Source organism: Carassius gibelio, chromosome B10 (genome assembly GCF_023724105.1).
Source record: "Carassius gibelio isolate Cgi1373 ecotype wild population from Czech Republic chromosome B10, carGib1.2-hapl.c, whole genome shotgun sequence".
Taxonomy (NCBI): domain Eukaryota; kingdom Metazoa; phylum Chordata; class Actinopteri; order Cypriniformes; family Cyprinidae; genus Carassius; species Carassius gibelio.
In genome coordinates, this window is record NC_068405.1 from 7,216,300 (window position 1) to 7,240,045 (window position 23,746).

A 23,746-nucleotide genomic window follows, 5' to 3' on the forward strand; every position below is an offset into this window, starting at 1 on the left:
AGGAAAGATTGCGATCAAATAGCACACCTAGGTTCCTAACTGATGACGAAGAATTGACAGAGCAACCATCAAGTCTTAGACAGTGTTCTAGGTTATTACAAGCAGAGTTTTTAGGTCCTATAATTAACACCTCTGTTTTTTTCAGAATTTAGCAGTAAAAAATTACTCGTTATCCATTTTTTATATCGACTATGCATTCCATTAGTTTTTCAGATTGGTGTGTTTATTTATATACATGTATATATTTATATTAAATATACACATATGTTTAATATATAAATGCAACATATTTTTCTTTAATATGTACGTGTGTGTGTGTGTGTGTATTGTTTATGTAAACAAAAACTTTTATTTTGAATGCGATTAATCGCACTAGATTTGAATAATACATTTTTAAATCCCGATTATCACGAATAATACAAACTGTGAATAATCGTTCTAATCTTACAGAATCAGGTCCATCGAATTGTTCAAAAGAACCGATCAGAAGAACGATTCTCTGAATCACGAGCACAACTGTAGTGCAGAGTGTCCAGAGCTCGAGCGCTGCTTCACTGCTCCATCACTTCAGTAACTGCTCCTCCGCGTCTCAATGTAAACCAGTGATCTCGGCGACCTTTTCGGTCGCTCTTTTTACTACACGGAACCTGTTTTTTTGTAATTCACTTGTCTCGTCGAAACCTCTTTGTTTTGTATCAGCGAGTAAACTTCCCAGCAGCTGTGTGAAACTCTCCGTCGCTCTCTGAGGTAAAGAATGTATTAGCTCGCGCAGCTAGCAGCAGATTTCTTCGGTTCTCCAGCATCTTGCGCTGCATTTCGGGAGGGTTTGTGATGTTTTTCCGTGTCTCCAGTCGTGAACTAACCCACATGGATTAGCTGGATGGTTTTATCCCTCGTAAATGAAAGGAAAATAACGGAAAGGTTCGGTATAAGGTGAGTACGAGACATTTTATTTGTCCTTCAGCGTCTTCCTCACTGTTAGCCAGATCATGCTAAGAACGGTGGCGGAGGTTTTTTTTATTTTATTTTTTTATTTATTTCTAATTCCCATTTCTTTCAAATTCAATGTTTTTCTGTAGCGTTACATAATTCATGCTTTATTTGTACATATTCATACACCCTTGGGTTTTTACAATACAGCGAGTAAAGCGAGTGTAAAATCAGACATGACTGACTGAACGTAATGTTACGTGAGTATGTTTACTGTGCTGTTTAAACATGTTTATACCACGAAAACATCACATTTTAATGTTTATTAATCAACATAAAATATGTTATCCTAACAATATTGACAGATATGAGGTTAAACCGTTCAGGTGCAGTACGTTAACCACCATCTCTCATAAACATCCTGTTTTCTTGTCTGTCTGCTTTTGAGAGGACAGTGTGGTTAACGAGGCTTATCTGCTGCAGTGTCTCTTACAGTGTGTTTAATAGATACATTACTGGCATTGTGTCTCTTAACATCACTCGGACTCATCAGCGTTGCATGTCTTTGTTTCTCAATCACTTCCTGCTCGGAGCAGGTTCTGTGGGTGAAAACAGGGTTTGTGTTGATACCTGACTGATTACTGAGAGATCAGATGAGTGTGTGAGTGCTGTTAAAGAGTGTGATGATCTGAATCTGTGAATCAGTCCGTGACTCCAGACATCTGAGGCTTGGCTGTGGGCTGCTTCTTATTTTAGGCCCCATTCAAGCTCATGCTGAAGGAATGAATGGGTACACTGCTGTCCTCTGTCATGGGATGATGAGAAATGCCATCAGAAGTGACCCGGAGGGAGCTGTTATTACTCAGATTGCTCTCTTTCATAGCTCTCATAGCTTTCATTGTTTTCAGTGGTGTATCACCTTATAAGAATTATGTTGGTGATACATGAACAGTTGATTAGATCATCCAAACGTGTGGCCAAGTGTATTGCTGATCTACCCTGAGCAAAATCCAGTGATTTCAGTGAGTACTAGCAAGGTGAATTTAGCTTGGACTACACTGGGAATTATATCTATCAATCTATCAATCTATCTATCTATCTATCTATCTATCTATCTATATATATATATATATATATATATATATATATATATATATATATATTACAAATGAACATATTTCATAAAAAAATTGCTCAAATGTCTCATAGAAAAATTACAAAGAAACTGGAGCAAACACATTGGATTAAGCATGACATTTAGAAGTAGAAAAACTTAAATCGTATTTTCTTTGAGAAGAATTGGTTTGGCTGTTTATTTGGTTGTCGTTATTCCTGTATCATTCATTGTATTTTTCATGTCCAGTCTCCCTTTCTTTTGAAGTTTCTGTTGAAATCCTTTATACAGTGATTTTGGGAGAAATATTGTTTATTTTTCAATAATGAGTTCATAGTGAAATATCTAACATTCGATTGCAGATGCTCGCAATATGAGGGAATAAAAAAAAATATATAAATATTGTGTTTTTAAATTAGTTTATAATAATAATAACATTTTAATTTACAATAAAATAATAAATAATTTTGTAATTTCTAATATATATTTTTGTTTTACCCTAGAAATTAAAAATATAAAACAAAGTTACAGGCCTGAAAAAAAAAAGTGTTTTATTTGTTTATGAATAGTATTAAAAAATGCTTCTCACTTAAATGTTCTATTATTTAGAAAAATACTTTTACGGGTTATTATTGTGAATGACTGGATGAAAAATGTGGGAACCCCGCTGTGGTCTCTCCAGAGAAAGTGAAGGCACCTTCCATTTAATATGATTGCTGTCAAGAGGAAACAGTTAAGATATAAGAGAGCTCCTGTGGGCATTTCTATTGATTTTACCCAGGATATCAACAGGGTTCTGGTCTGATTGCTGTTGGTCCAGCGGATCGTTTTAGCAGGTGATAAATGAAGCTAATAGGATAAGATGGCTTCAGGGAGATTATTGCCACTTGCTCGGCTCATCTCTCCTGTGGCTAATCCCTGTTTTCTGCATCCAGGAGCAAACAGATTGGAACGGATCCGGCGAGTCTGACCTTTAATCGGGAAAGATTCTGCTCAGGGTTTGTCTGTAGGTCACACCGGATTGTTTTGAGCATTTCATATAATGAGGTCTCTTTGAATAAGTCTCAAGGATTGGGTTGTTTAACAGACCTGAGCTGAAACCCTGTGCTCTTTTCTAATGTATTGTGATCTGCTGAACTAATTCTAGGGCAGGTGCATGAGAAATGCAAACAGAAGAACTCTCTCGTCTAAATAAAGAATAACACATGTGCACCTCAGATGGCTCTTTATGCAAGAACCGGATCTAACAATCTTGAACAATGTGTAAAGTTTAGTGTTCAGTTTAATATAAAACCTGAAAATCACTTCATTTAGAAAAAGTTTTATTTATTTCTCCTGCATCGGGTGTTCATTATCTCACGGGTTTGGCAAGAATATCTCTAATGCGGGCAGTCACAATAGCCATATTGAGCAGACTGTGCAAAATAGCGTATCCCACAATGCAATGTACTCCACATGACCTTCCTTTTGCAGTGTGACAAATGAACCAGAAGTGATTTCTTCCTTCTGAGAACTTGCTTGAGTTTGTGCACAAAAATAGATTATTATAATAATAATAAAAACAGCAACTCACTGGAGTATGTATGCAACATGGTGAGGTCACTAGACAACAGTATACCAAACCACAGCATGTTAATTGTTTTATTGTGTTTTTTTGTTGTTGCATTTTCTCATGTTTTAATTTTAGCAGTAAACCTTTGTAGCAAGCATTTTTGCATTTACATTTTAAAACATTTATTAGTGCATTATGCATTTGTTTGATTACCACAATTTTTGGTAATACATTTATAAATCCAGGGGGAAAAAAACATAGGGCCTATACAAATTTTATTTTTGTAAAATTGTTTTCAATAAATTCTTAGTATCATTTTAGTTTTATCAATTCCGATTCTTTAACATTCCAGTGTTTTTAAATAATGATATCAAACATTTATCCTGTGTCTCTTTTTTGCAAACCATATAGTGGCAGCTGTATACCATGAACAAAAATCAACAGGCTACATAAAAAGAGTATTTAAGAGCTGTTTGTGTGCAAAATAGAACTGCATGATCCTGGATAAAATTTAGTTTTTATTTTTTGCCCAATGGAACTAAATTGTGGTTCTCATGATTCTGAAGAAAAAACATTAGACAGCTAAACAAAATCACATGTAATTAAGAACCTGAGTGCTTATTTTTGATTAAGTAGTAACAAGGTGCTTTTGAAACAAGCCGCTCTAAAGTGGATCCTGAGACGAACGCTGTTTTCAGAACATTATAAGGTGTGGATGTATTTGTGGCTCGTGCATCTGAACTCCAAACCAAAACCTCAGAGCCGTTGAATTCAGCCGAGCCGCCGTCAGCACACTGATGCATTACTGTAAAGTCATTTTCAGATCTCCTCAAAGATTGGCTGCTATACATACTGCTGCTCTACACATGATACACTCATTCATCTGAGTCATCGCGCAAAAAGTGTTCTCCCTGCAGCACGCAATCTGCTCCGTTTTACAGTTTAATAATAAAACACTTTACATTATGGTTACATTTGTCAACATAAGTTACCTACATTAGTTTGTTAACCATAAAATATACTGATAAAGTGTTCATGTTATTTAATTTACTTCAGCTAACATGAAATGTATTGGTCATTGTTAATGTTAATTAATTCATTGGTTAGTGTTAACTAATGGGATCATATAGTAAAGCTTTATCAAAATCCTAAAAAAAGTTCGAACTTCTGCACTTTAAGCTCCTATCACATTTCTTGTGTGTGTAAGCCTACTTAAGTAAAGCTCTTTTGATCAGATCTGAAAAGATTTAGCGAAGTCATTTTTTTGTTATGCAGATGGTCTCAAATATTGTATTTGGAAAGGAAAAAAGTACCATGACCCTACTTAGGTTTATTGACGTATACTGTGGTATTACCATGCTTTTTTTGGGCTATGTAGCGCAGTCACACCATGCTATTCTTTGAAATGCTTGCGTAACGTTATAATGATTTACCAGTTGATACCTTAGTGACACAGTGACTCTCTATTGTTATTATTCACACACCTCACAGTTTTACTCAGAAACAAGCTTGTGTCTTACAGTCAAGTGATATATAAGCACTGTGAATCAGTTCAATTGAATCTTCCAAAAGAATCATTTGTGTGTACTGAGAACAAAAATAAATCTTTAGTATCGCTTTAGTCAGACTGTTGAGCTCAGAAGATTTAGATGACAAAGATTTAACTATGTAAAATAATAAGTGCTTGAGGCAGACTCGTTCTCCTCATGTCAAACTCATCTTTTCCTCTTCAAAAACATGTACTGTCTGCTACAGAGAAAGTATTTAGGCTGGTCTTCTAGATAGGTTTCTCTGGTGTGTGTGTGTGAGACACAGATGTGTGTAAGTGCTATGGAATGTTTCCATTAACGTCAGGCGAGTGAGAGCTGGACTCTTCTCTCCGAGTGTTTCTGCACATTCAGAGACGATCACCGCACACTTCTGCTGCGCCGTGGACCTTGTTCCCACACTAAGAGCACTTCGTAAATGACTCACACCTCTCTTATACAAGGAGGTGGATGAACATTTCATTTAGAACAAGAAATAGTTTTTGTGGACGTGGTTTCTGGCTTCAGTGGTCACCTCTGAGAAGCGCTTCTGTGTGCTACAGTTGGACTGGATCTTCAGGTTTCAGAGAATGAAAGTGATAATCAGTTATGTGAAGTTTAGCTACCAAAGATAACAGGTTGTTGATGTTTGAAACGCAATATATATAATATAGTACAACAGATTTATAAGCATTGCGATAACTTCAAAATGAATAAACAGAAGATTTAACTTTTCATTGATCCAGCGTGACTAATAAACACACAGCTACTGCAATATATGGTTTAAATGAGTTTAGTCTTATTATAATTTTTTATTGTAATAAAGTATATAATAATACAATGCTAATGCTGATCAACATTGTATTCTTAGCAGTGAATAAAGGCTATGAAATATTGTGTGTCTTATTCTGCGTGAGAAGCCACATCATCTCAATAAAGGATTTATTTCAAACGCTTTGGAAAAAAGATGTTATTAAATGTTATTTTCACATATTTTCAGATGGAGCAGCGTTTATTACAGAGCCATCAGCTTTCATAATCGCAAAACAATATCCTTGATTTCATTATTGCGCGATTAAATTGTCTGCGATCATGAACATGATTTTGCAATAGCTTGTTAATGAACTACTATGTTATTATTTATAGTAGTGAGTATAATATTATTGAATATAAAAAACTGCTTTAAGTAAACTGATGCATTGTCATCAGTTTAAAGAACAAGTTCCCTACTTTTCAACCAGCTTTGTATTGTCATATTGTCATAGGTAAATGAACAGTGTGTATTATTTCGCCCAATATTACCTGCATGTTAACTTACCCATATAGCACAGATGAAAAGAAAAAAAAAACACATTGGCTTTCTACTGCATAAACAGTCCAGTTTTATTAAACCCCCTTCTTGACCGTTTTTAAATACCCCTGTGATGGCACTTTTCTTTTATGGTCAAAAGCTGAGTTAACAAAACTAATCCTGCTAACTGTCATGAAATGTGATCTGCAGAGCCGAACTGATTTCCATATCTACATCTCTCCAGGTGATGTTCAGCTGAACCCTTTTCTCTTCCTCCACGATCAAACACACTGAAACATCATTGAGCATCTGAGACAAATGCATGCTGTGTTTGCATTTAGTGTGTTGCGTAAAGACTGATGTGGGACATTTCAGTAAAATGTACAGCAAATCATTACATGAGTCTTTTCTTACCTTTAGTGTAGAGCTCAAGGTTGGCATTTCTGTTCAGAGGAACACATTTGAAGTCATGGCCACCTACTCTCTTACGTTGTCAGCTGTTTTTGTACAGCGAGGCCATGTGCTTGCGTACGTGTGTAAGTGCATTTCTGGCCTTGGATAACTCTCACTCTGCATTGAAAAGATTTGCCTGAAGTAATGTGTGAATTAGTTATAGTATGGCTGTGTGTGTGTGGCACAGTAACCGATTTCAGGCAGATGTTGTTGTGGCTGGTGCTTAGAAACTGTTTCACACAAAACATGTCATTATTAAATCAGAGGGAGGCCGAAACAAATAGCTGGATGTATAATTTTTAGGTCAGAGGTGTAATTTGCATTCATCAAGTTTGTTTGGAGTCACGACTGGCGTGAGTGTGATGTGATGTTTGTCATCGGCGCTGAGGGGGTTTGATGAGGTCAGCTGTGGAGATGTGCAAGTGCTCAGGACTCTGAATGAAATGTTAAAAACACTATAGAAATCATATATTCTTTGTTGTCTTTTTAAAAGCAAAAAATTAAATAGTTGTCATTTATTGACACTTTTTTTTTTTGTTCCAATCCTCTATGAAGTTGAATTTTAACTATTTTCTGCAACAATATGTGTTAAAATGTAATTTATTCCTGTGATCAAAGCTGAATCTTCAGCATCATTACTCCAGTCTTCAGTGTCCATGATCCTTCAAGAAATGCTGATTTGACAGTGTTTGCGACTTAAAATACAAAGTACTAATTCCTTGAATATACAGAATCCTTTATTTCTTGAATCTTTACTGTGACTTTCAGTCAATAGAATGCATCCTTGCTGAATAAAAGTGTTATTGTCTTTCGATATAAAGATCTTTTTGAGCAGTAGTTTATATATATATATGTATATATATATATGTATGTGTGTGTGTGTGTGTGTGTATATATATATATATATATATATATATATATATATATATATAATGTCAGTCATGGCAAATGCCATTGGTCCTCGTCTGTAATATTTGAGAGGTTAAGAGGAGGAGATTTTCATTGCATAGTGATTAAGGTTTTGTGTGAAGAACAGAACAAAATTAACATATCTCTTCATGAGACTTGAAATATAGTCCTCGAGTCTTTCCTTTTTAAGGTGCTCATTTTAGAAGCACGGCTATGTATATCACTTTCATTGAATTAAAAAAGCAGCTAGGATATTCTGCTTAAATATAATCTTTTGTTGATGTGATTGCAGAGTAAATGATGGCAGTTCTTATTGTCGAGTGAACTTCCTTAAATTCTGCAGAGCTAGATTCTTGCTTGCAAACAGTTATTTTTAGATCACAAAGTTGCCAGATGTCTTTCTTTTGAGCCAGTCATGTTTTATCATTTATTGTTTCTTGGAAAGCTACTGTGTGGAAACCATTTTTAGAAGCAAAATAAGCTCACTCTGCTTGCAGACCTGCTGAATGGATGTTTACATCACTGGAGACCCGTAGCATTTATTTTGGGGACCGACATCAGTTTGTGTAACATTTGACATTTTATTCTGTCCGGCAGATCTATCATCTGTGCCGACAGCTTTACTCCGTCCATACGCCTGTCTCTGTGACCCACTTACCCCAACATCTGCCTCTCTTTGCCCTACCACACGGCTGCTTTAGCTTCAAACTGAAATCCTGCTTATCTTCAGCCTCTTTCATCGCCGTACAACGCAAGCAAATAAAACCTAATGTGACAATCTCACTTTTATGACTGTAAACACGGATTTCAGATTGAGCGGCATATGCGTTTTCCTCTGTGATGAAAGGGCTTTGTGGTTTATGCTACCGTTTGTTTCAGCGTGTGAAAACACTGGTTGGATTTTGCTGGGTTCCTGTTGAAAGGCCGGCTTTCTGTCTTTATCTCACACTTATGTGGGTCAGTGACGTGATGCTCTTTTTATCCTGTTTGTTAATCAAATTTCAAAACTTGGATCGTGCAGCACGATCTTTAAATAAAGAAAACCAGTTGTAAAGCAATGTTTCTGCATTCTTAGGTAGGATGATAATTACATGCAAGTCAGATATATATATTAGCATGGTGTAACTTCTCAAGGGTTCAGCACGGTCGTCCTGTGTACTGACAGTAAACCTTTAATGCACAAGAGGATGATAAAAGGACTTGTGAGGAATTAGAGCAGAAGTAAGTGACTGTCAGACAGACCAATTGCTGCAGTTTCAGCCTTTCTCCTTCACAGCTGCGTGTCTTCTAGCACCAGGACCATGCATGTATGTCGTGCTTCACGCCGTGTTTAGGTATGACCAGCAGAAATATGCACAGGACTCTTTTGTTTCGCTTTGAAGTTTGACTCAATCCAACCTGTGGTGGTTAAATTTTGCGTGGTGACCGATTTAGACGTGCCATTTCCTGTTTCTCATGCACACAGTAGTTTCAGCAGGGAGTCTTAATATGTTCCTCTGTATGTGGCATCAATAGCAGTAACATCATCAACAGTGAGTGGATAAAAGTTGTTTATTTTACCATCCATGCAAGATTATGATCTTAATTCTGCTTATTGTCTGGACTTGCCTGGTACTGTCAGCAAAAGCTACATTCAAAACAAGTGTGCAAAATGACAAGATAGTGTTGATCGTGGCTCAAAATAGAGTTATTGAGTTTGCCATCACCTTTTGTATGGAATGTGTTTTATAGACTTAAGAAATGCATTGATGGTTTTTTTTATTAATAATGCAGTTCCTGAATTTTCAGTTCATATCTGTAATAGGTTTTGGGGGTGAAGGGAATTGAGACGTGCCCAAAATCAATTTCTACGCCGAGCAAGCATTTTAAAACCTGCTGATGTAAGTTTTGGAAAAGCTTCAAGAAAATAGTACCGTGATGTATTAAAAGCAGCTGTTATGAATGACTGTTGCTCAGTCATCAGTTCATGGGAAGTGATTGCAGTGTTTGAGTATGTATTGATTTGCTTGCATGGCTATTGATCAGCTTTGTCCATCAAAGCTCATTCAGAAATGAAGTGTCATTACAGTCCATATTGTACAGTAATGTCCATTATCGCAGGTTCAGATCACATCGCTGAAAAAAGAGCTTGTTGGTGGATTGTGTTTTCTTAGGTCAGCGTTTGCATTGTCAGGGACGGCTTGTATTTCCAGATTGAGAGAAACGGCTTCGTCTACAGTTCTGCTTCTGGCTACACTGTAACTCATGAAGACACGTCAGACATTTCCATGATTTTTTCTCTTCCTCATTCCACATCCATTCAGCCAGCATTTCTCATGACCTATCCAACAGACCCTTAAAAAAACAAGTGTTTAACCACAGCAGTGCATGTCCCTGGAGCACTGTTGGTACGAGACGTATGGCTGTCGTCTGATGGAGCGACCGTGAAGACGCAGTGTTTCCCAGGCCCAGAGCTGCCTTGACCTTTGCCCTCTCTGTGGTCATTAAAACCACCTCTCTGGACCTCAGCCTTCAGAAGTATGTCACCGCTGCAGATAACTTGACTTCTACTGCCCTCAAGTATTTTGGATCATTGACAATATCTGTAAACAAGACAATAACAGCTTTGAGTAACGCGACAGCGCATGCCTCACTTTTCCTCGAGATCTGGCTTTAGTAACGCTGTGGAGGGACTGATGTGACGTGACAAATCCACAATGTATTGCAGTGTAAATGATTTGTGGGATTCAGTTATGCTTATTTGACCTTTTATTTTAGTCTTGTTATTGATGTGTGAACTGGTTATAGACTAATATTGATCAGATTGGTTTAATCGATTTTTAGCCTTTTTAGATTCACATTACTTGCGTTTATGTCTTATTGATTAACTTGCACATTGCATTTATTAAAATCTTATTTCTAGATGCTGCATAGAAACAACAGGCGTATTTCTGGTGATGTGTGTCAGACTTACACAGTGATTTAGTCTGTACTTTCACATTCAAATTTATTTTGACATACCTTTTTTCCTGTATTTGTCTGTTCAAGCATAAGATGACGCAGAAAGAAACTCAATTCGTGGTTGGTGCATTGCCTTGAACCCTTCTCTGTGTGCACATACACACACTGTTTATTGCATCTTCTTGCACGTGAATGCTTTAAAATCGCTTGCATGTTCATATTGGTATGGTGTATTTGTCCATTAAAACATGATGAGACACAAAAGAGGAATCAGTTCTGGGCTTGTGCGTGGTCTGAGATGTGGCTTTCTTTGTGCTTGCTGTACACAGATGTAGTTGTCTTGCATGCCTTTTTGCAATTGAATGGTTTAAGATCAGTTGACTGATTAAATCGAGACTGTGCAAATAAAAAACTTTTGTAAGGATGCCATATTAGCCCAATCGAACCAGGGACAAAACCTTCAGCTGTCAAAATAACTGCTTGAAATATAGTTGTTGTTCTTTTCTTAAATTGTCGGACCGTAGCTGTACTACAGCATTAACATAAGAGAAACAAGTGTTATACATAGAAGGAAAATAAACACAGAAATAATGTAGAGGAAGTTGTGGGTTGCATATATTCTGTGAATGATATTTGTATTCCAGTGTGGCACCTTTGAGTCAGTTTATAATTCCAGAGAAAACATCAGCGACTACGGAAAGACAAAGACGCAGTTTATTTAAATGTACACACGTGTACATGTACGCCTCTTTGATCCACACATCATGAAGCCTCGCATCACTCTGAACTCTGCAGGACGTCCAGTGTATGACTTTGATTTTGCAATAGTGTGTTGGCATCCGTCTGCTAGATTCACCAGGAATAAATGGGAACACAACATAAATGTAGCTATAACTGTCTGATAAGTAATACACAATGTTTGAATGCATGTATTGTTTAATGAACACAACAAACGCATTCAACAGGCTCTTGATGTCTCTTGGGAATGTGATTGTTTGGATGGAGTTGTTAGAATTGCAATATGTTATTGCTCTTTTCCAAATTCTCTTCCTGGCATTGACTTTCACTTTCTTGTTTGCACTACACCACCATTTTGTACATCCGTTCATCTTCCAGACTCCTGCTGTAGGTCTTTATGTGGCTGATCCTGGCAGATGGTAGACATGTTACCCGCATACAGTCAGCAGGCTGAGAGACACCCTCTGTGGCCGGATTTGGCAAACACAGTGCCTTTCAAAAGGCAAGGGAACGCTGTAGCGAAAGCTCACTATGACAGTCTGAATTGTTTCCTGTTTTCTTCAGTCTGCTATTTTCCTTTATAGGTCATTGAGTTTTAGATTTCTGACACATTGTTTGCATCATGTTATTGGTGGTTTCTCAATGGCTGATGGCAGTAGAGCAGGGGGTTTGAGATATATACAGCAAATGAAGCATCGCAAAAATGAATAGTTATTTCACACAATATTTACTCGACATTTACAATAAAAAATGGAAGAGTAATTGTATATGTGATGTTTTTTCATGTTCTTTGATAAATAGAAAGTTCAAAATAAAAGCATTTATTGGAAATAGAAATCTGTAACACTGTAAATGTCACACTTGATCAGCAAATTACAACAGTGCATAGTTATTTCTCACAATATGTGCTCAAAAATATATTTTTTTAATAGTTTAGGCAAAATGTTTTGCTGAAAATGTACTCTCCCTCAGTGCATCCAAGATTTAGATGAGTTTTTGTTTCTTAATAAAGACAGATTTGGAGAAATTTAGCATTACATCGTTTGCTCAACAGTGGATCCTCTGCAGTGAATGGGTGCCGTCAGAATGAGAGTCCGAACAGCTGATAAAAACATCACAATAATCCACAAGTAATCCACTCCAGTCCATCAAGTTAAGACTTCAATCTGAATCAGGAGAAAATATTCCCAGATCAAGCACCATTTTAAACAAAACAACATGCAAAACATCTCTAAACAAAAATGTAGCAGCTGTTTGGACTCTTATTCTGACGGCACCCATTCCCTGCAGAGGAGTCATTGGTGAGAAAGTTATGTAATGCTTCAATTCGCCAAATGTGTTTGCATGAAGAAACAAACTCATCTATATATTGGATGGCCAGAGGGTGAGCTCAGCAAATTTTCATTTTTGGCTATGCTATTCATTTAAGACAAAGTGTTCGTGAGTAATAATTATCTTTTATTGTATTTTGTTAGGGCAGTTTTAGAATTTCACGTTTCTAATGAGCAATCCATGGAATGCCATTGTTTTCATAACGGAATGTTGCTGAAGGAGGAAGAGGGTCTGTTTTATCTTGGGATGGAGTGGGAGCTGATGATGTCAGCCTCCTCATTCCTGCCAGTGTGGGCGTCTTGGATTAGATCCTCCGACAGAGACGAGTGCATGAACATGTGCTGTTTTCATCAAACACACAACTGCAGCCAGGCTACCACATAATGCTCAGCTGTTCCAAATAATATTGTTGTTGTCATCATCTAAATCTCTCTAATAGCGGCTCTGTCATTATTCACTCACCGCTGTGTCGTTCCAAACCTGGATGACTTTCTTCTGTGGAACATGAACTTAGATACTTGGCAGCTCGACGATGGTTTGTGTGCGGTGTCAAACTCTACGAATGACACGAATGCACTGTAATAGTCTTCTGAAGTGCCATTAAATCACATTTCGCTTCCAGATTTGAAAATAAGCTGCTTTGTTGTTATCAGTAGCACGTCTTTGTTACTCATAGCAGTGCAGCACTCCAGTAAAAGAGCACTGGCTGTTATCACAGGTGTGAATGTATCTGTCTTTACGACGATGAATTACAGGCTGTTTTGAAGCCCTGTTATTGCTCAGGCTGTACTCTGATACAGTTTTTCCATAGCATGGTGGTTGGTGCTGTTGAATATTAACCAGACAGGTTTAATGTGGAGGTGTTTAGAGCAGCGGCAGGTTGTCCCGTTACAGACTGATTTCTGATACCTCTCCCTTCATTTACCGGATCCAGAAGCCTGCAGTTGTCTAGTCGAAAAATAATGCTTTACCTACAGCATCATCATTATTATGATTCATATGAAGTATCAAACATGGCATGTACACTACTTATCAAAAGTTTGTCAAATTTATTTATTTTATTTTTTTTGAAAGGATCCACTTCTGCTCACCAAAGCTGCATTAATTTGATCCAAAGTAAAACCTTAAATTTGTGAAATATTACAGTATAAAATGACTGTTTTGTGGTGTCATATATCCTAAAATGTAATTTATTGCTGTGATCAAAGTTGTATTTTCAGCATCATTACTCCAGTCTTCAGTGTCACATGATCCTTCAGAAATCATAATGATATGCTGCTCAAAAAGCACTTATCAGTGTAGAATATGGTTTATTTTTTATTTTAACCTTTATTTTTATTTTATTTAAACTTTTATGTTTTTTTTTATATTTGTAAAATATCTTATTATAGTGTATGAAATCTGCTCTATGAATAAACTTGTCTTATGCTACTTAATATTTTTATGGAAATGATTTTGGTGAATAGAAAGGACACCATTTATTTGAGAAAAACTATAATTGTCTTTATTCTAATTTATTGTCATTTTGATCAATTTAATGTGTTTTCTAAATGAAAGAAATAATTTCTTTAAAAAAACAATCTTCACAAAATATTCACAAACACAGTTTTTAAGCTAATATGTTAACCATTAAAAACAGTTGTTTACAGTTTAGTGATGCTGCTTATGTAAACATGGGTTTTATGTAAAGTTTGTGTGTTGTTGATTTTTTAAAATAATTTACTTACACATTTGAATATATCTTTAGTAACTTATTTTGTTTGTATTTTAAAATTACCTTTGTTGTTGTGCGTTTTTATTAATTTGTTTTAATTAATTTTGTTCCTGTGGCTCAGTGGTAGAGCATTGCGTTAGCAGCACAAAAGGTTGTGGGTTCAATTCCCAGGGAACACATACTGGTAAAAAATGTGTAGCCTGAATGCATTGTCATTTTTGATGCATAAATGTTAAGATTTATTTTACTTTCACGTTTATAATTTTGTAGCTAGTTGTGATTTTTGGTTTATTTTGTTATTTAAATGTTACAAATATGTGATTTTACACACTAAGCTCAGAAAATCTATTTTTTGACTTCCCTTTGAAATCTGATAACAGAGCTGAACCCACTATTGCTTGTGTTGAAGTATTGTCCTGAACGTTTAAGGTCCGTTGTTGTGCCGTTGTGTTCAGTCACTGTAGTTTTGTATTGGAAAGAGTCGGCCCTGGAGGTCTGAAAAGCAGCGCTGCTCGTGGTATGAATCTGTTTATGGTGCTCAGGACCAGAGACGTTCCTCCATGCAGCCGGTAGTCTCTTCTGGTTTTCCTCTGCTGATCGTCCTGTTCTGACGTGGTCTGCTTACAGTGTGCAGACCTCAGTAACCAAAGCTGCTTTCTTCCACTAACACGCTTCTCTTCCAGCAGGCAGTGGTGTAGCATGACACAAGTGCTGTATATCACGGCTGTGTTTGTCACGTTGTATTGTCCACACACTGAAAACACTTTCTCTTAAAAGGTCTTCTTCTTTATGTTAGGTCCAGTCAATGTGTCCATTCGGCCGGTTTGTGTACATTAACCTAATCAAAAAGAGTTTGTAATTATATTATGATTTTGAATTTATCTCTAAATTTTGTTCTTAAAGAGCGACATTGTGTAGATTTTAGTTCAACTATCTGCTGTTTGAGAAGTGTGTCTGGTCTCTTTAGAACAGCTTTCGTTTGGTCAGTTTGGTAGCTCCGTTATTGGTTTCTCCAGTGCTGTACTGTAGCCACAGGCCTGAGATCAGTCTGCTCTTTGACTTATACTTGAGGTGTCTGGTGTTTGGCCTCATAACCCAGACTGCCTTTAGGGCAGAGGTTTCCTTGACCTTCGGTTCCAGTTTAAATCTTAGAGGGTTTGTTGTCTTAAAGGGGCTGTTATGTCCATTGCTCCAAGGCCGATCTCATTCTCACTTCCTTTATCATGGCATGCCTCCCTGCAGCAGTGGCCTCACTCTCCAGATAAATGTGTAAAGACGCTGTATACTACATATCTTTGTGTGTGTTTTCCCCCAGAACTTCCCCCCTGAGTTATGAGTTCAATCTTTTAATCATTTTAAAAGGATGCCTGTTAATGGTCAAATAATATACGTTATTTCTGTTTTAAAATGTATTTAAATTTGACTTTTTTATTTTTTTTTTATTTAATTATTTTAAAGAAGTAATTTTATTTAATTTAAATTTTTATTGAAAAATATTTTAATTTCACAACTTTTTGATCGAATTTTTAGTTATTTTTAGTCATTATTTAATGTAACATTTTAAATAGATTTTTAGTTAGTCATTCATTTTTATTCATTTGAAAATTTTTATTTTAATTTTACGTTTTTATGATTAAAACATTTTAATAAGTGATTTTGATTGTTTTAATTTTTTCTAATGATTTTCTTTAATTTTACTAGTTTGTGAATTTTTATTTTGTATGTTTTATTTTCATTTTACAGTTTTATGATTTAAAATTCTTTTTTAATTATTAATTTAATTTGATAATGATAATGATAATTGATTATGGTTTATTTTTAGATAGTGATTTTAGATCGTTTTTTTATTTTACAATTATTCATTTCAATTTGACATGTTCATGATTGTAATAAAGATTAACTGTTTTCATGAATTCGTGAACCCCCTTCAGTTCCCTCATGGACCCCCAGGGATCCGTTGACCCCAGTTTTATAAACTGCATTACAGCACAGAAGTCTGACCATATAGTGCAAGTCTGTTTTTTTTTTTTGGTTTGAACTGAAGACTATGTGAGAAACAAAAGTTCCCACTTCCCAAATGTTTGCAGACACTGCAAGGCCCGTGTCTATATTTAGCAATGAGAGAGAAATGAGGCATGTTGTTTTTTTTTTTTTTTTTAAACTAATACATGATATAACAAGGAAGCAATTTCATCTCACACGGATCACACGCTTAAAAGATGTGCTGTGGATAGAAATGAGGCACGATGTCTGTACTAATGAGCCCATTTAAATACAGACTTATGAGGGACGACTTGATTATCTCTGTCCCTCCAGTTATAAACAAGCCAGAAATCCCAAAGGCTTACATTGACAGACCAGAATATCGTACAGACATATGGGTGGGCACTGTTGACTTGAGACAGCAGACAGACACATATAATACCCTAGAAACCATCACAACACCATAGTATCCACACCAGAGCATTGTGTTGCTCTGTTCTGGATGGAAAAAACCCAAGATATAGATACGTTTTGTTGGAGATCTTGCAGAAATGTATCATTAAATCATTTGCTCTTCAATGGATGCTCTGCAGTGAATGGGTGCCGTCAGAATGAGAGTCCAAACAGCCGATAAAGGCATCACAAAAATCCACTCCAGTCCAGCGATTAACAAAAAGCTGTGTGTTTGTAAGAAACCAATCTTCCATTAAGATGTTTTTAACTTCATACTGGTAATTATTGGCCAAAATACCGGTCCATAATTCATATTAATGCTTCCTCCAGCGAAAAAGTCCATCCTCTGTTGTCCTCTCAAATCAAAATCTGTGAACCGAACTGTTAGTAAACAGTGCTTGCCTGTGCGTATTTCTCTCCTGATTCATACCTTTGTCTGTTGAGTTTCTGTGGAAAGTGAAAGGGTTTGATATCATCTGCTAGATAATCTCCAGGTACATCAGTGGTTAATTTACATGAAGATGATCTGCTGACCTGAATGTGTCTGTGGTGGTTACAGCACAAGAGGAAGTGAACTGTTCGTCTCTCTTCTGCTGTGCTTCTGTCAGAGACGCCGCATAAGAAGCTCTTAGGCAGATTTTGCGCTGCTTTGACATTTGTTTGTTTGGAGGATGTGACGAGTGACGCTCAGTGACCGCACAATGTTCAAAAGTTTATTAAAGGAGAGGAGTTCACCCATCTGTGCCACCTCATGGCAAACTCAATAACCTTACTGCACTGGAGCACAAAAGATCATTTGAAGAATGTTTCAACTGCTTGTTTCCATTCAATAGATGGACACTGAATAGGGGTGCAGTAGTAAATCTCACACAAACAACTACACACTGAGAATGTGTTTATATGTACAGAGGTCAACTCGACGCCTGCAGCTCACGCGATCACCTCTCGCCTAAAGAAAACTTCATGTGCACTTCTAAAAGGCTCAGCATTGATGCTCTGTCATATTTAGCAGCCGAAGCGCCCACACACTCAAACACACATTACTCATGCTCACACTTGCCGGAATATTGTCAATTGGTCAAATGCATCTCTTGTAGGCAATCTGACAAGTGTGTGTGTGTGTGTGTGTGTGAGAGAGTGTTTGTGTGTGTGTTTGTGTGTGTGTGTGTGTGTGTGTGTGTGTGTGCTTATACAATGTTTTTTTTTTTTTTTTGAAACAAAAAAAAAAGTCGTCTCATGCTCATCATGGCTCCATTTATTATTTATAAAAATGCAGTAAAAGGTAATATTGTGAAAATTTATTACAATTAAAAATTGTTTTCTGTGTCAATCTACAAGTGTAAATTATCATATATTCTTGTGATCAAAGCTGTGTTTTCCGCATCATTTCTCCAGCCTTCAGGGTCACCTGATCTTCAGAAATCATAATACTATGCTGATTTGGTGCTCAAGAAATGTTTCTGATTACTATCAATGTTGAAAACCGTTGTGCTGCTTCATATTTTTGTAGAAACTGAGAGTTGTTTGAGGTTCATCTTGTTGTTTTTCTCTCCTCTTTTCTCTCTGGGCTCTTCAGTTCCACTGGGGCTTCATAACAAGCTCCTTGACTTCCTATTTACAGGATCAAATGGATCCCCACGCTGCCACTGAAACATGAATTTCCTGCTGACTTATGAACGGGACCCAGAGGCATTTGTTTTTCAGTGTTTTTCCACATTTTCAGCTAATCTCATATTTAATTAAAAGCTCAGCAGCTGACGCCGGTTTAATGCGGCCGTCTTTTGGCTCTGTTTCCCTGCCCGAGTGTGTTTGAGCGAGAGGTGAGAGGATCGCATGTCTAAAAACAGCAGCTCACTCATAATTGATAAGGCCGTGTGGAATAGTGGTCAGATGTCTGCCACTAAATGCAAGCACAGGACTTTTAATGAGCTCATGCTGCTTCTCCTCTGCACTGTGACAAACTGCAGTTTTTACTCAAAGGGAGGATGATGTTCTGCCCTAGAAATATGAGGATGATCGGTCTAGTGTTACATATTTTGGTGAAATGATTCAGTAGGGCCTTTCGCACCACTTTGGTTCCAGAACGAAATGTGCAGTACTTAAGTACTGAGATGATTTTGCGTGAACTATTTCCCAGTACCATTTAAAGGGTTGCATTCGCACCGACAGTGTGTACTAGGACGTGATGTAAGCCGGTCCACAGCGATGTCATTTGTGTGCTGCATTCAACATTAACAAAGAAGAAGAACGCTAACAACAGGAGGATGGAGGACGCTGTGCTTTTGTTGTGTTTCGCTTGCTTCACAATAATGGACATGGAATGTTGATGTATACGTAAAGAGATTGAAAAAATAGAAAGGAGGATTAAAATCTTCAATGACAACTGGCAGTGCTACATTGCTACAAGTGCTTGCAATTCAGCGTCTGTACATATTGTCCGTCCGTATTGTTTTCAGTAAGAAATGCATTGAATAGACATTACAGAAATGTGTTTTTAGAAAGAAATATTTTAATTATCATGTCACTGTTTGAATCATTCTGTTTAGAGCTGCAACTAAAGACAGCTCTAAATTATTTTTTTGATTAGTCGACTAATCTAACGATTATTTTTATTACAATAAATAATTATTATTATTTTTTGTTTATTTAAAAAGGACAATGCACATTAATTAAAAATTTTTTTTGTTTTACACACAACATGTGAATGCGCCAGAGTTAGCTAGAGAGCTAATTGTCATCTGTAGTCCCTTGGCAGGTAGACACAGCATCATAATACGAAAAAAAAAAATACATGTAAAACAGAAAACAATTTAACAAAATTAATTAATCTAATGTTCTTTTTTTAAATTAGCTAATGAATCCTTTGGATAACTTTACAAAAAAATATAAGTACAACTTCTAATATAATATTTCAACCTTTATTCATTTTCAACCAATGTGGTTGAAGTTTTTACAGTATAAAATAATAAAGAGGCAAAGAAAATTATTTTACTATGGTAAATATGAGCTTATGATAGCATTTATAATTAAACCACAGTAGCCATAAATTTACAGTAGTCTGAGACGTCATGAAATGTTCTTTAGCATCACAAACCAAACCATAAAATGTAGTCAGGGTTCTGCTATGGTTTAGCATGGTTTCCAGAGATCTGGAGCTGATTCGGGGTAGCTCGGGGTAGCTCGGTGGTTTGTGACTGTTGTCTCGTTCACATATCAAGTTTTTTGCGCGCTCAAGTTCGTTATTTCCATTGTAGGAGTGCGATAAGCGCGCTCATAATGGAAGCGGCGCGATGCGACGCGCTCGTTTTTTTCCAGGCGCATCCGCACCGCTTAGAGTTAAAAAACATGTCAACTTTTCAGAATGCCGCAAGCACAAGAGTATCAGACCTGAACCAGGAAGTTGGTCACCAGATCACACGGTAACCAGTTAAACCATAACATCAGAGAGCGCCAAGATGTTTTCCTCTGAGGTGCTCGCGCATCGCAGTTGTGCTGCCGTGGTACACCATATTGGTTTTACAAAGGGAACAAAGGGCCATTTTATTTGTCCTCTGTTTAAAGTATTCCCATACTTTTGATAACAGTGGTCTCTGTTTTTGTGATAGAATGCAACTTTCTCCATTCCCAGTATGCCATTACATGAGATGTAAACAAACAGTGTGACGTGTCGACGCATTTCACGCACGTCAACGTATTTTTCTAGTCGACGTAATCGATGACGTCGACGCGTCGTTGCAGCACTAATTCTGTTATTTATTCAACCGATTAACTCAGAAATGAAGCAAGTGACTTTATGAATGGATCACTGAATCATTGGCCCACTCGATTTGTTAAAAACTGCATTTTGTTTCAGTAATGAAACACTGTGTTTGTTGTTTGGAGATGGACAACAGTTTGGCTGTGGCTTTTTTGTTGGCAAAAGTGAGCCAAAAATAGACAGTACTTGACGGTATTGTGTCTAAAATGTAAATATTGACTTGTTGTCCAAAGATCAGCATTACGTTTGCAGTTGTGCATATAATCAGGAAAAAAAACTGCATGCAATGTAAGATGCAGAATGAGTCTGGGCCAGGGCTTGTTAAATGCATTAATAATTTTTTTTTATAATTCTCATTATTAACGACACCAAATTAAATTGACAGCCCTAAAATAACCCCACTTTTTATGTAATATTTAAATAGCAAAAATAGATCAAGAAAATAAAGAAACAAAGATTGTAATGGAACATTTTATATAATTTATATAATGTGAAGAGAGGAATTTGTATGACGCGCAGACTTTAAGGACAATCACAGAGGGAATGATGGGACACTTTGCCTAAAAACACCATTTAGCCTTGACCTTACATTCCTAAAAAATAGAATATGTTCTGAAATAGTGCCGAATCCGTGTTGATTCAAAGAGCTTATATAATTATTATATATGTACCTCTGATTGCACATGATTTGATTGATACTAGAGTTGTTCCGATTCCGATACTAGTATCGGAAATATCTCCGATACCACAACAAATTCTGGCATCGGCATCGGCGAGTACATGAACCCATATACCGATCCGATACCATTTTCTTAAAAAAGACCTAGTTATGACCGCAAGCTTTGCCTAACCGCTGCACGGTTCTTCTTCGCTGCTCAAAATGCATTGAAAACACAGGAAGTTGTGCTGTGTTGCCACAAGCAACCCCTGTTTAGAGCAGCGAAGAAGAAATGAAAACGCGTTAGCAGCCCTTATCTATATATGACTGGATCACTCATCACATTCTAAACTGCCAAAAGACAGTGAAGCCGCTACTATATTATAGATCAGTGGTTAGCAGTATGTCTCTGTAGTACCGGTAGTTACAGACTCTCGAGTATATTCAGTACCGGCAACTGCGTTCAGTCGCTTCCGTGTAAGTCAAAACGCAGGGCTCCAGACAGTAGCCGAATATATACTAGTGTCTGTGAATATTAAACTGCAAAATACTATTTAAATATTACTCCCGCAAAATCTACATCTCTGTGGGTGACTGGCACAGATGCGCGAGAGCTCGCTGTTTTGTAGTCTCTGCTGTGTGTCATGAGGACACGAACGCATAAACCGTCACTTCATGAGAATTTACCGTTTCATTTGAGAATACTGTCATATCATAAACACAGACACTCAAAGATCTTCATGGCAGCCCATTAAAATAAATGTTTGGTTTACATGAGTAAATTGACAATATATAAAGCTACTGTTGTAGCCTACAGTAATAATAATACATCTCTATAATAATAATAATTATGCCTAGATGGTTGCTTGTTTTTTACTTGTTTTTTACTTGTTAGAGATTATCTGATTAATAGATCTTTTTTTATATTCCTAGACTTATTTGTTGCAGTTTTTTTATACAGTTATATTGTAAAACTTAAATACCTTTTTTAGTTTGCGGTGTTAGATTTTTGGCTGCATTTGAAGTTCTTTTTTGCATAAGAAAATAAATAATACTGTCAAATTCATGTTAGATAATAAAAATACTGTAATAAATACAGTAGTTCACCATGTATTTGTTCATGTTTTATTGAGGGATCTGTCTGAAGCACACCATAAAAACATCTACATTTAACATCTAGCAATTTACACAGGGCTAGTAGTATATACAGCTGTATATACAGATATACACCCAGGTATCGGATCAGTACTCGGTATCGGCCGATACCCTGAGCCCAGGTATCGGAATCGGTATCGGGAAGAGAAAAAGGGTATCGGAACATCTCTAATTGATACTCGGTCTTAGTGTGTCAGGTTTCTTGGCAATGTAAATAAAATCCAGTTAGACTAATGGACTGTTGTGCTCAGCTGATGAGTTGTTTATGGTGGCGTAACTGAATCACTTCTTGAACATTCATCCTTCTCCTATTGCTGTTTTACACAATGTGGTAAAATCACTGTAGTGATTGGACTCTTGTGCTCACTGCCCTTTTTTGTACCTTTCTGAACAATATCCTTTGAAAATAGGTTACCTAGTTTTAGTGTCACTTCCTTTATGCATTGCTGGCAGAAGAATACAGACTTTGGAGTCATACTACAACATCAAAACACATCAACTTCCATATCGGGATCTTATTTTGGTTTCAAACACTACGACCTGAAGTATTGCAAATTAAATGGCGAGTAAGTGAACCGATAAGTGCGACGCTCCCTCTCAAGTCTCCATACATGATACGACTGCAATGTTGGCGATGTGGCACAGGCGCAGCTAATCGAGCGAGATCTGATTACCTGCCTTTAGTTCAGAGCAGATCCGCCAGGACAATAGCGGTTTTGTTAGCCTCACTGCCATGAGACCACTACGCATTGAACAGCACGGTGAGAACCAAAACCAAAACAGTGGAGCAGAACTGGACGAACCAGTTGAGCTGCTTTTGTCACCGATACCAGTGTTTTTTCACCTCGGCTTCACCCTTTCCCAAGTTTATCTTCGTACACTAAGGAATCCACGTTGACTTTGTCAGAGATCTCTCCTGTCCTGGCTGTAAGCTGGGCGTCTCTGAAGCGATCTCGGCTGCTGAATTATTGAGAGAGGCCTCGGCACCTGCTGTGTCAGCTGGAGGTGGAGGAGATGCGCTCGTCAGCCGGTGACAGAATGAAACGCACACCCAGCCTTCCTGCTGCTCACATGTGACCCCTCACCTCCAGGCTGGACTCACATACACCTCAGCCGACCAACATGACACCTGACCCCTGCTGTACACCCAAGAACAGGCCAGATAAGAACAAGATGATAACAACACTGATCCTGTATTACAGAGCAAGTTCCAAAACACAAGCTACTAAACTATTTTTTTA

At 37.1% G+C, this 23,746-nt stretch overlaps 1 protein-coding gene across 4 annotated transcripts in view; it reads left to right on the top strand.

Moving 5' to 3' along the window:
- The first annotated feature begins 496 nt into the window (after window positions 1–496).
- The window catches only part of LOC127966289 (erbin), a 71,856-nt gene continuing 48,606 nt past the window's right edge, over window positions 497–23,746 (top strand). For 2 of the 4 annotated variants that reach the window (XM_052567181.1, XM_052567182.1), the window contains exon 1: window positions 520–933. The gene's annotated coding sequence lies outside the window, so the exon portion shown is untranslated. Of the gene's footprint in view, window positions 934–23,746 lie in introns of all 4 variants that reach the window. The other 2 variants (XM_052567180.1, XM_052567179.1) reach the window with 2 other exon arrangements.